We start from the raw sequence: 14,548 nt of genomic DNA on the forward strand, positions 1-14,548 counted from the left end.
CTGTAAAATTCTGAAATTCTGGATTTGAGATATTCAAAATGTTAGAAAAGAATAGAAAAAAGAATCATTCAAAAATATGAAGTACACAAAAAATGATAAATAAAATAAAAAAAGTGTACATTCCTGCCGAAAAAAATACGGTAATCTGGCAGTGATTTTAAAAAATTTATTTCTCTCAATTGGCTTACTGTTTTTAATTGATTCCAGTGCCATTTTTGAGTTAACATCTTGAAGTTTCTGTGGTATAAATTTCATAATCCAGTTCGCTCTACAACGTTCCAGTTAAATCAGTGAATATCAAACACAGTTTGCATAAAAAAAAATTTCCAGTAGCTAAATTTTTTGTTTTCTTCATCTACTCTAGTGCTTTTCCTTAGGTATTCTTTTGTGTGCCTACTTTTCTCATTGAGTTCTTTATTTTCTTGATTGTCTTTCATTCTTACTCTTTGAGTTTGTCTTACATATAGTATTCCTTTTGCAATTACCTTTCCTTGCTTATACCTTTTCTTGTTTGTCTTTATTGTTTCTTTGGTTTTGTGGTGGTTTGCTCTTAAGATTGGTGTGCTTGCTTTGACATATTTCATTTGAGGATTCCAAGGCCTCAAGATCAGATTGGTGCAAGAACATTGTTTCTTTGAGAGTGATCTCATTTTTCAGCTTCATTTCACTTCGGCAGTTTCATTGCCAAAGCTCACTGTTTTTGCTAATTTTTAACTTGTTTGCTGTTTTTGTGTGTTTGCTGTATTTTAATTACAAATGGCTGGATTTTCAAGTGATGCATCCTACAAGCAGAATTCTCCTTCCAAAGCTTCAATCCTTGGTGAATTACATGAAGCTCAAAGAACCATTAGACGGTTGGAGGAGAAAATGCAAAAGATGGAGGTCCAACAAGCTAGACCATCTCCTTCTATCCATGATGGACATCATTCTCATAGACCATCTTCAAGAGCTTCTTCAAATGATGTTGGCCGTGAAGATGACCATAGGAGAAGGAGAACTCCACCCCAATTCCTTGGACATAGACATCACAACCAAGGGGAGAGACCTCACTATGGCAATGGCTACTACCAAGATGCAAAGGCTAGGCTACCTTCGGTCAAGCTTCCTTGTTTCAATGGCTCAAGTGATCCTAATGTATATTTAGATTGGGAGGCTAAGTGTGAACAAATATTTGAGATCCATGAGATCCAAGATGAGCATAAGCTTAAGCTAGCCACCCTAGAGTTTAGTGATTATGCCATGAAATGGTGGCATGGAATTGTAAAGGACATTATCTATCACAAGGGTCCTCCCGTGGACTCTTGGAACTATTTAAAGGATCAAATGCGCGCTAGATTTGTGCCCCCACATTTTAGGAAAGACCTCATGTTGAGACTCCAACGGTTTCAACAAGGCACGCTAAATGTGGATGAATATTATAAAGAGCTAGAAACGCTTGTGCTTAAAATTGAATTAGAGGAAAGTGAGGAAGCTATGATTGCTAGGTTTGTGAGTGGTCTTAGGAAGGATATTCAAGACTTTGTTGAGTTACACGAGTATTCATCATTGGGCTCTTTAGTTCATCTTGCAATGAAGGTGGAAGCCCAACTTGCTAAGAAAAACTCTTTCAAAAATGCTTCCAATGATGGATACTACTCCAAGTCTTGGAGAACCAAAAATTCTTTTTCTAAACATCCTTCCAAAGATTCTTCTTTCAAACCCAAGGATCCTACGCCATCTACTTCTAGGCCTAAATCCCCAATTAAATCGTCTAGTCAAAAGTGTTTTAAATGTTTGGGATATGGTCACATTGCTGCTAATTGCCCTTCTAAAAGAAGTATGTACATGCATGAAGGCATTGTAGTTAGTGAGCATGATTCCACTTCACCTAGGCATTCTTCACCTTCTAGACCATCAAGTGAGTGAAAATGAGAGTGAAAGTCCTTGTGGAGATGACTTATTGATGGTAAGACGTATGTTGGGCACAATTCCAAAATCTTTGAATGATACTCAAAGAGAAAATATTTTTCACACCCGATGTCTTATCAACAACAAGTTATGTTCCTTGATTATTGATGGGGGAAGTTGCACTAATGTGGCTAGTACAAGAGTTGTGGAGAAGTTAGCCTTACCCACTATCTCTCATACCAAGCCCTACAAATTACAATGGCTTAGTGAAGTAGGTGAAATCATGGTGAATAAACAAGTCCTCATTAACTTCGCTATAGGAAAGTATAAAGATGAGGTTTTATGTGATGTTGTGCCCATGGAAGCTTCTCATCTTCTTTTAGGAAGGCCTTGGCAATATGATAGACATGTTTTACATGATGGCCTATCCAATACAATGTCTTTTTCCTTCCTAGGGCGCAAGGTTATATTAAAACCCCTCTCTCCCAAAGAGGTTCATGAGGACCAAATAAAAATGAAAACTAAAAGAGAAAATGAGAAAGAAAAAGAAGTAAGTACTACACCGAGTCACACCATTTTCTCCTCTAAATCCATCATGTTGACTCGTGCTATACCTCAAATGGACCCTCCAAGGTCTTCTTCTTCTTTATCTTTTTCATTACCCAAGGTTCCTATTTCAACACCACCTTGGTTAAAATATGTTAGGGATGATTTTTTCATACCTCCTAATGGGTTTCACCATTTAAGAGGTCTTTTTCCAAAAAATATCATCATTCCCAAACAAATTTTTCCAACTTGGTTGATTCATAGGACCTCCTTTTCTGCAATCCCTTTGATTCCCTCTACTCAGTCATGTATTCCTTTTTCTTACTCTTTTGATTGTAAAAGTACACTGACTTTGTTATATGCAGGGATTCAGAATTCGTGGGCGAATTCTCTCCAACTCGGGGAGTATGATGAGAATCAACTAAAGGTGGCTTTTTATAATGAAGAACAAGATCATTCGCCTTCACATTTAAAGTTTTTCTTGTTAATCTTTGCAAAAGATAAAGCCCAAGCCCAAGCCCAAGCCCAAGCCCAAGAAGGCCAAAGCCCACAAAAGCCCAAAGACCATCCCATGAAGGGCAAGGCCAAGTTTTAAATAAATATTGTTTAGAAAGGTGCTTAGAGGGAAACATTAGAAACCTCTATTGTTAAAGCATCTTTTAGTCTTTAGTTAAGAGTCTTAGGGGGGGTGTATTAGTAGATAGGTGTAGGAGTAGAATAGGGGGTGCCAAAGTGAAGGAAGGGATCACACCTTCCTTGCTTGGCAATTAGCGCCGGTTCTAGATGGCTTTTGGAGGGAATTTTGAATTGTTTAGCTTTCATTTTTCAGCACCTTAGGCTATAAATAGAGGTGCCTTCCTTGTAAAATTCAGATTTGATTTTATCTAAAGAAACTATACTCAAAATTGGAGTGAGCATTTGGAGAGCTTTTGAGCTTCTACTCTAGTCTTATCTTGAAGGACCATGGTTTCCTCAAGTGGCGGCTTGCACACTCATCTAGGAGCATCCATTCTTCTAGTGGCGTGATCATCCAACCATTCCTCCATCTTCATGAGCATTCTCTTCTCCTTCCTTTCTTCTTCTTCAATTTGTTCATGTAGCCTTGAGTTTTGAGTTGTTTTTGTTTCGGTTCCTTTAATTTTCCAGCACCTATTTTCTGTTTGCTTCTTATTTCTGTTCGGTCTCTTCTTTTCATTCTCCTTTGTGGATTCAATTTGACAATATTTGGTTCAACCAAATGAGTTTGGGATTTGGTACTTGTTATTGGTGAGTTCTTGATTTTAGAACCATGATCCAACTTCTAAGAAAGTGCCTCTATATTTTCTAGCTCAAGGTGATTCCTCAAAGTGTCAAGAATATTGTTCTATGTGGCTATTGGAATCACATCATCAGGGAAGGCAAAATGGTTTCTTCAATAATCAAGGTCCTTTCCAACAACAACAACAACCCCTATATCCTTCAGACACTGAAGACTGAATAAACTTGAAGATACTGTGGAGAAACTCGTCAAAGCCACTATGGCCAGTCAAGAGAATGATATGGCAACAATCAGAAATATAGAAATTCATATGGGACAGATTGCCAAATAATTAGCATAGAGACAAAGTGACTAGTTTTCAATCTATGCCCAAACCAACCCAAGAGAGAATTGCAATGAAATTGTCGTTGAGCGTGGTAAAATAATAGGAGAGAGGGATGGTAAGATTGTAGGGGGAAAAATATGAGTTTGAGAGGGAAAAAGATGAGAAAGAGAGAGAAAAAAAGAGAAGTGAGGAAGAAAAAATTAAAAATAAGGAGAGAGGTGCTTTTGAAAAAAGATTTATCATATCCTCATGCTCCTTTAAAAAAAGAGAAGGAAATAATTTTTTTTAACAATTTGCTCCCTAAAAATTATTTTACAAGAAATCTGAAGCAAGATTCAACACTTGAGAGATTTCGAAAGAATAGGAGCTATATTGAAGAGAGAAATACATAGTTGGAGAATAGATATAATGCCATTATTCAAAAGGGCTTGCCTAAAAAATCCAAGGACCTAGGAAGTTTTAACCTTCCCGTGACTATAGGTGCTTTATCTGTGGACAATGCCTTACTGGATTTGGGGGCAAGCATAAATCTAATTCTTTTAGCATTGCTGAAGAAAATTGGTGATTTGGAGATTAAACCCAAGATGACATAAAAGTTAGCTGATAGAATAACCAAGTATCCATATGGTGTGGTTGAAGATGATCTCGTCAAGGTGGATAAGTTCATATTCCCTATGGATTTTGTTATAATGGACATGAAAGAAGACGAGGAGGTTCCCTTTATACTTGGTAGACTTTTATGAAGACTACTAGAATCATAGTTGATGTTGACAAAGGAGAAATTCAACTTAGAGCTCAAGATAAGGAGGTAATTTTTAATCTTTTTAATGGTCTTAAAAATTTTAATGCATGGGAAGATTTTGTACAAAAGGATGTAACAAAGGGAGTTATCCATCTTGAAATAAACAGGCGTCAAGCTAGATGACATTAAACGAGCGCCTACTGGGAGGCAACCCAATCCACATTTTAGTTTTATGTTGTTTTGTTATCTTTGTTTTGGTTTTACCTTTCAAAAATCATGTTTTCCTACAGGGATTCTCGCTTAGGCGAGTCCAATCTTGCTTATGCGAGTTGAACGATGAAAAATGGGGTGCTTTCTGGATTCATCTCGCTCAAGCGAGTTTGATGACACAAAATTTGATTTTCCTACAGGGAATCTTGTTCAAGCGAGATTTACGAAAAAAATGAGTTTCTTACCGGGAATCTCGCTCAAGCAAGTAAATTTTCGCTCAAGCGAGCAATTTTTTATTGAAAAAAATATATATTTTTTTCCTCAAAGGTGACCCCCTCCCTATATGCCTCTTGATCAGTTGGCAGGTTATGTATTTTGGTATGGGGTCAGGTTCTATTATTCAGAGGGGTAGATCCAACAAATGAAGCAAGACTATAGATGCAAATTTTAACAAAGAGCTAGATGACTTCTTAGGAAGAGAGGATTGAGCAAAATATGGTTTTATCTTTCTAATTCTCTTTTATTTTTCAGTTATTTGAATTTTGTTTTATTTTTCTATTTAGGTTTTTTATTTATTTTATTTTTTGGTTATTATGTTTTCTATTTATTTGCTTAGTTTGTTTTATTTGCTTATTTTGTATTTTGAATAAATTTATTGTTTTTGCTATTTTGTTAGTTTTATGTCTTGAATTATTTTCCTTGAATAAATTTAATTTTTAATTTAATTATTGAGTAGTTTTCTAGTTTTATTTTTCTTAAATAAAAAAGAACTAAAATATTAATTTTGAATTGTGGAAAAACAAGAATTTGTGTTCAACTATTAAATAGTGAGATGAATCAGACACAGGTTATAAAAGAAAATATGATTGAATTTCTATTCAATTGAAATTATGATACATGAAAATTTAACAGGATGATGTAGGACAGAGAATGACAAAACAAAAAGGAATGAGGCTAATTAAACCAAGTGAGTGTTCAAAGGGACCCGAGAGAATCTAATTTTTCACTCTATACTCGCTTAAGAGAGAACTATCTTACTTGAGCGAGATATTCATAAACATCTGCATAAATCTATTATATTGCTATTGTTATATTACTGAACCAAATATCATTCAACTTATAATTTTAATAATCTACACATTAAATTGATAGTTCTTATTCATATAAGATTTCTAAGTGATTCATCATCTAAGATCAAACAACCAATTCTCATCAAACATCACAATTTAAGTAATTAAACAAACTATTCAAATCCACTTCAACTCATTTATATTACCATTCAAACACTTTCAATTCTCAACCATCAACACTTTCAATAACTTATTCACCTTAAAATCAATATATAACATTCAAAATCAACCATTTCTATTCATATACTACTTTACTCTTAGAAAGACAATCCTGCAAACAAAAATTGGAATTGGTGACCACGTCACCCCTACATCCAGATCTTCTAACCTAGGATTCTATCTGTTGATCAAGGTGCTTTGATGTCTCCAAATTCAAGTGGAATGCATGAAGATCCTTGTTGTTGGTTGTGTGTGTGTCTAAAAGTAGTTGAATTTCTTAATCCATTCCTTGTGATGATCCAAGCTTAAATGAATCTTAATCCTTTTTGAAAAAATATGTTTTCAAAAGAAAGTGAAAATTCAACCTGTTGAAATGTTGATTCAGCCGGTTGTTTTACACTTAGTGGTTTTTGAAAAGGATTTGAAAAACTTGACTTTGTTGTCAATCCAATTCAATCGGTTGATTCGTGATTTCAATCAATTGATTTTCTGAAAACCCTAACATAATTCTGTTAAGTTGTGCAAATCTATTTTAAATGATTTAAACTAATTTTGGTTCTTGAATTAAATGCTTTGACCAACTGATTGAAGTATAAAAATGTTGTTTTACGCTCATGGTAATTAACTAACTAAGCAAGATCAATCAAAATCAGTTTTCAAGATTTCAAAAAACTTTGGATTATTTTAGGATTCTCTGTACTTTAATCTTTGATTGTACCCAATTGTATTCTACTCCTTTCTTTCTTGATCACTGTAATTCTTTGTGACTTGGTCTTGTGCAGTTTCAGAGGTTGTTCTGAAAATTGTGTGTTGATTGCCAAAGGTGGAATGTGTTTTTGAAGAGTTCAAGATCATCACTTTGGTGTGTTGTTTGTAATTAAGGTTTGATTACTTAGTGAATTCTTAATGGTTAGTTGATGACTGGATGTAGCTCTTGGTTAAGAGTGAACCAGTATAAATACTCTGTGTGAATTTCTCTTTCTTTACACTCTTTAAATTGCTTTAGATTTGATTTTATAAATTGCTGGTACAAACAACCGATTGTTTCGCAAAAAAAAAAAAAAGGTTGATTTTCTGCAATCTTACTAAAACTAATTTTCTAATTGATTGACTACTCATAGTATTTCACTCTACCTTTGATACTTGCGAAAATCTTTCATAAAAAATTTACCCTTTCTTGTTTAAGGGCTACAATTTTAACACTATCGAAGAGAATAAGACTAGCTTCCCTTACCTGAACTTGAGCAGATGCTCACTAATTGCTCCAAATCTACCAAAAGCTCAAAGGTAACCTAATATGCACCACAAAGTCCTGATAAAAAAATTCTAACTATAACACTTGGATCCTAAGCTAACAAATATTAATCCTGAAGCTAAAAGAGTCACATTCAAAGCATAGACAAAGACAAACCTAACAACTTCAAAATTTGACTCAAAGAGAAGAGTAAAAATGACATAATCTATCAGAGATTCTGATTGGGTAGTCTTGTAGTATTCGCTGCCAGGAGTCTAATGGTGGACTCCGATTGTAAAAAAATGAGCGAGGAGGTCACAATCTTAGAGAGAAGGAAGAGGAAAGTAAAAATGAACTTCTAGAGAGATGGTGGTTCTTTTAAAATGAAACCTGAATAATTGAATTTTCTATTTATACGTTCTTTTCATTTTAACAATAAAATATTAAGGTGCCATTTAAAATATACCACTTCCATTCTAAGGTTATTTTCTAAATCCTTACATTCTCCCCATCAAGAAAATTTTCATTCCCAAAAATTGACTTACCAGAAATGAGATATGGATGGGTTTCTCTCATGGTTTCTTCCAATTCCTAGGTTGAATCACCAGATCTATCATCCCACACCACCTTCACCATATTGATGGTCTTGCCTCTGAGCTATTTACTTTTATGATTTTCAATCCTAACTGGTTTTACTTCAAAAGACAAGCTATCCTTGATTTGCACATTATCCACTTCCAATGTGTGACTAGGGTCTGGGATATACTTCCTTAACTGTGATACATGAAAGACATTATGCAAATTTTCTAACTGGGGAGGTAGAGCAATCTCATAAGCCACTGGACCTATCTTTCTTAGGATTTGGTCCAACAAACTTAGGAGATATCTTCCTTGATCTGATAGCTCGTTCTACACCCTTGGTTGTGTTAGAATGTATGACTTTAAACTAGAGGGGGGGGGGGGGGTGAATGGTTTAAAGAGGGTTTTCGCAAACTTTTAAGTCTAGAATGAAATTACTTCGAGAAATACTTGAATCAGAATTCAGTTTGTCAAAACACAAAGCAAATAAGCACAACACCAGAAAAACAATCGGTTGTTTATACCAGTTCACAAATATAAGACTGAAATTAAAGAGTTTAAGGATAGAGAGAATGCACACAGAGATTTATACTGGTTCACTCTTAACCAAGAGGTACATTCAGTCTTCCCAGAAACCATTGGGGAATCCACTAAGCAATCAACCCTAGATTACATACAACACCACCAAAGAAGTGACCTTGATCCCCTCAAGACACACACTTCCTTTGGCTTCAGCACAACACGACTAAGAATGTTGATCTTGACAACCTCAAGAACACACAACACTTCACAGCTATGCACACAGAGTTTCTTTCAAAGTACAAAGGATTACACTTGTTACAGAACAGATCTGAAATCAATACAAGATGAAAATCCTATATCACACTCTCTTTGATCCAAGCAATCTCTAACACTTCAAAAGCAAAATCAGTGAAAAACTCAAATCTGTTTTTCTTTTATTAAAACTTAGTTGTTTGTTACAAAATCTGAACAAACTATTTATTGCATTCAAAGCTTGGTCAAAGCATTTAAAACTGGAGCGTATTCAGTTATAAAATCATTTAATGCTCAGTCAAAGCACAAAACAGTTTTCTGTTATGGTCTCAAAACAAACAATCGGTTGTTTTCACGAATCAATCGGTTGTTTTGGTTTGACAGCAAGTCAACCATCAAAAACAGTTTTCAACCTTTCTAAAAACACCTAAGTATAAAACAGTCGGTTGTTTTAACAAAACAACAAGTTGTTTTTCACTTAGTTTGAAAAACACTTTTCATTTAAAAGGTTTGAGAATGTTTATGCTTTGGATTCAATCAAGAGTGGATTTATACATAAATTCTACCCCAGATCCTATCTAAAGACAACTCAGCAACAACAAGCATTTCCAGCCTTCCATCAACCTTCAAAGGGTTTGGATTCTTCAAAGCTTGAACACACTTGATTCAACAGGTTGGTGTCACTCTCATGAACACATGGTCTCCAGTTGCAAATTCCAAAGGTTTTCTCTTTTTATCTGCATAATATTTCTGCCTACTTTGAGAAGCTTTCATTATATCTTGTATCTGTTTCACCTTCTCAGTGGTCTGTTGAATTAACTTTGGCCCAATCAAAACTGTCTCACCATCCTCATACCAACATAGAGGAGTTCTGCACTTCCTCCCATACAAAGCTTCTTATGGTGCTATCCCAATAGTTGCATGATAACTATTATTATAAGTGAACTCCACTAGAGGCAACATCTCATCCCAACTTCCTAGATAATCCAAAATACATGATCTTCAACAGATCTTCTAAGGACTAGATTGTTCACTCAGACTACCCATCTGTTTGAGGATGATATGTAGAGCTCATTCTCAATCTAGTTCCCAAAGAATCTTGTAGAGTCTGCCAAAACCGTGAAGTAAACCTGAGATCTCTATTCGAAACAATACTAGAAGGCACTCCATGCAATCTCACAATCTCTCTTATGTACGATTGTGCCAACTTGGCCATAGATATCCTTAAATTAATTGCCTTCTGACATGTCAAGCATGCAACAACATACTGACCTATTTCTTTCTTCATGTCTGACCACCGAAAGGATCCTTCAAATCTTGGTACATCTTATTCATACCAGGATGTAGACTAAAATGACTCTTCTGACCCTCTTCTAGGATAATTCTCTTTAACTCTTCATTTGTAGGTATGCAATTTCTGCTCTTAAATCTCAAGATCTCATCTTCTCCCATCACAAAGTCCTTAGCCTGATCTATACCTAGCAAATCCATAGAACACTTCAGACTAGGATCCTCTAACTGCTTTTCCTTGATCATTCCAAGGAAATCATTAGTTATAGTTAACCTACTACAACTAATATGATAATCAGGGATTTTTTTCTCCCAAATTCATATTTCTAAATTTTTCAATCAACTTTTGATCTTCAATCTTCATGGTTGACACTTGTATGACTTCTTGTTCAAACATCTACAACTACGTTAGCCTTCCTTGAATGATACATCAGCTGGAAATCAATTTCTTTCAAAAACTCCATCCATCTTCTCTTCCTCATATTCAACTCCTTTTAATCAAACAAGTATTTCAGACTTTTGTGGTCACGGAACACATGAAATTGAGCTTTATACAAATAATGTCTCTAAATCTTCAAAGCAAACACCATAGCCGTAAGAGGGTTTCTCTCATGAACTTTGAGTTGCCTTGAAACATATGCAACTTCTCTCCTCTCCTGCTTCAAGACACAACATAATCCCTGATGTGAAACATTATAGTAAACCTCAAAAGGTTTTCCTGTATCAAAAATCACTAACACTGGAGCACTAGTAAACATTTTCTTCAACTCGATGAAACTCTGCTCACATTTGTCAGTCCAAGGAAAAAATTGATCTTTGCGAGTTAGTTGTGTTAAGGTGCTACTAACTTGGAACAATATGCAACAAACCTCCTATAGTAGCCAGTTAGACTCACCAAACTTCTTATCTTTGAGACTATCTTAGGGTGTTCCCCTTAAAGCACTACCTCCACCTTGGCTAGATCCACTGAGATCCCTTGAGATGATATCACATACTCCAAGAAGTTAACTTCCTTCATCCAGAACTCATGCTTAGAGAACTTAGCATATAAATGCTTCTCCCTCAGAATTCCCAACACTATCTTCAAATTCTCTTCATGTTCTTCCTTGGTCCTTGAATAAATAAGTATGTCGTCTATAAAGACTACAACAAATTTATCCAAGAAAGGACGAAAAATTCTATTCATGTAATCCATGAATAGAGCTAGAGCATTTGTTACTCCAAACGGCATAACCACATATTCATAGTTTCCATAACGAGACCTAAAGGCTGTCTTCTAAACATCTTCAGCCTTTACCAAAATTTGGTGGTATCCAGATCTCAGATCAATCTTTGAGAACACAGAGGCTCCATGTAACTAATCCATCAAGTCATCAATTTTGGGCAGAGGATACTTGTTCTTGATGGTCAACTTATTCAACTGTCTGTAATCTATATACAACTGATGTGAATGTAACTACAAGAATACATGATTCTTTGACATTCTTAGGAGCAACTTGAGTTGGTCATAAATGGCACCTTACTTTAGAATTGGATCAATGTTCTAATTCAAGAACTCACTAAGACTTAGCACCAACCAAGACTCATATGGAAGTCCATATATTGTCAAATGGAATCAAAACACAAGGAATGAAGAACAAGAATTGAAAGCTGGACAGAAATGAAATAATAAACTACTGCACCGAACAGAAACTAGAAGCAAAGCTGGAAAACAGAAATTCAAACGGTAGAAATGAAAAGAAACAACAAACAAAGCTAATCTACCGAATGGAATTGAAAGAACATGAAGGAAGAACACTTATAGAAGAAGCTTACTGGATTTTGAGAATTGGAAGACACTTCACGCCACTTGGTTCCTTGACCCAAGATAAGTGATGGAATGCCGCCACTTGAAGCTCACCATAGCTCACAAGATAAGGCAAAGGAAGAAGAAGACTCAAGACTCACAATTTCTCTCCAAATTTGAGTATAGTCTCTCTACTATAAAATTCCAAATCTGAATTGTGAAGGACCTAAGCCCTCCTTTTATAGGAGTAAGGGCTGGTCATTTACATAGCTTATTCCCTAAGCTACCCAAAAAACTCCTAAGATCACACCCCCCTTACTAAGCTCACTCCCCAAGCTTCTAGAATTTGCTAAACTAAAGCCTAAAGATGCTTTTACAAAAGAGGTGTCTCATGTTTCCCTCTAAGCACCTTTCTAAACATTATTCTATATTATTTACAATTTAAAAGAAACTATAAAGAGAGATATTTAATATGAAGCCTATTATTTGAGAGTTTGTAGACTTCTTTATCTTTAGGCTTGATCTTCTCTTTGACTTCTTTTAATTTGTGAGAAGACTAGAAGGAAGAACTTCAAATGTGTAGGTGAAAATCCTCTTCCTTCATTAATAAAATCCTCTCATAGTGGATATCCATCAACAACCAAGACCTTCCATCTTTCTTTTTTAACTAGAAGCACTGGAGCCCTCCATGAAGATACACTGGGCCTGATGATATGTTTCTCCTACAAATCCTCAACTTGCTTTTTCAGTTCAATCAACTCAGTTGGAGCCATTTTGTAAGAACCCATTGACACTAGTCCAAGTCCAAGTACTAGATTAAGGGAGAATTCCACTTCTCTCTTAAGAGTTAATCCATGTATTTCTTCTAAATACATCCACGAATTCCTTCACTACAAGTATACTACTCATTTCTGTTGAAGATGGTTGATGCCCCTTCAAGATTGTGTTTGATGAAGACTTCTATGTACATTTCATGTGTATTTTGCTTTGCTTTAAGTGTGTCTTAGGTAGTGCTTAGAGGTTGTCTAAGAGTGGGCTTTTTGTTGAGTAACTCACCTCATAACCACTGGCCATGTGATAAGAACAAGCATAAGTTTTCTTAAACTGTTTTTCACATGTTTTACAAAAAACACGTTTACTGCATAAAAATAAATCTGTTCTTTTCTAAATAAACAGATTCTTTTTTACACTGATGCCTTGGCTAAGTCTTGTGAAAATTAGATTTTGTGCATCATATATTTTGACTATCTATCTTTCAAAACGACTGTGTTTCAAATAGTTAAGCTTTTCTGTTTTCGTTTTGAAAAATAAATCTATTCATCTGTAAATGAATAGATTCTTTTTGTCTCAGGTGCCATATCTAGCTTAAACGTTTTTCAGTTTTATCTCTGCACCAAAATGGTTGACTAAGTCTCCTCAGTTAACAAATTCTCTAACTGCTTTTGAAAATAAATCTGTTCATTTTATTTTCAATCTGTTCATTTTATAACAGCTTTAACTGTTTTTCAAAATTCTGTTATAAGTTGGTTTTCTATAAAATGAAAACTTGTTTCTGAGTTTAAACATCGTTCATACATTTGTAAAAACAAGTTTTACAGCAGAGAATTAAGAGTTTACAAAGGATTAGCATTTGTTCTTCAAAGATTTCAAAAATCACAAAGTGCTTGTTCTTGGTTTGGTTCCAAAAGCTTAGTGTGAGGTGCTGCTACTGTTCTAGCAATCTTGCCTACTGGTTTAAGGTAGATCTTTGTATCCTCAATCAGGTGTAGTCGTTTCACTTTTCATTTCTTGTAACAGTTTGGTTGAACGCTCTTCTTGATAGGTTTTCTTGGAGAGTGTGTGTGAGCTGAAATAGGTTTTTTCAGCAAGAGTACCTAAGTTCTTGTAGGTTTCAAGAACAGTGGGAATTGTGTTTGGTTGTACTGTGATTTAGTGAATTTCACCTTGGTTTTAGGTGAAGACTGGATGTAGCTCAGTTGAGTGAACCAGTATAACTGCCTTGTGTTCATTCTCTCTTAATCTTTGCACTTAAGTTTTTGCATAACTGTTGGAACAACAAAGAAATAAATCTGTTCAAACATTAATAAATTTGTTCTTTCTGGGCTCGTTTCATCCTGTTCTTAATTTCTGGAAAAGTTGTTTGATTTTGATAAGAACATATAAAATTTGTTAAAAGCCACTGGAATAGATTGATTGTGATAGGTTGCTCAAGAAATTGTCAAAGCTATTAATTGAACCTTAAACAATTGCTTAAAATTGAATCTTGTTGTTCTTTGATTCACTGTTCTTAATTTCTGGAAAACTGTTTGTTTCAAGAAGAACACTTATAATTTGTTAAAAGCCACTGGAACAGGTTGATTGTAAAGGTTACTCAATTAATTGGCATGCTATCAATCGAACCTTAATCACTTGCTTGAAATTGAAGTTTTCTATTGTGTGTTTCACTGGTTTTCGTTCTAATATCAGTGTGTGTGCATCTGGAAAATCTATCTGCATAATCTTGTGATTAACTTTGCTGCATAAACGCTTTTCAAACAAAAACAGTGCCGAAATAAATCTGTTCATTTTCACATAAATCGATTTATTTTCTGTAAACTATGTTAAACACTGTTTAGGCGAGAAAGTTTT

The sequence above is a fragment of the Phaseolus vulgaris genome, chromosome 3 (assembly GCF_051622355.1).
Source record: "Phaseolus vulgaris cultivar YP4 chromosome 3, ASM5162235v1, whole genome shotgun sequence".
Taxonomy (NCBI): Eukaryota; Viridiplantae; Streptophyta; class Magnoliopsida; order Fabales; family Fabaceae; genus Phaseolus; species Phaseolus vulgaris.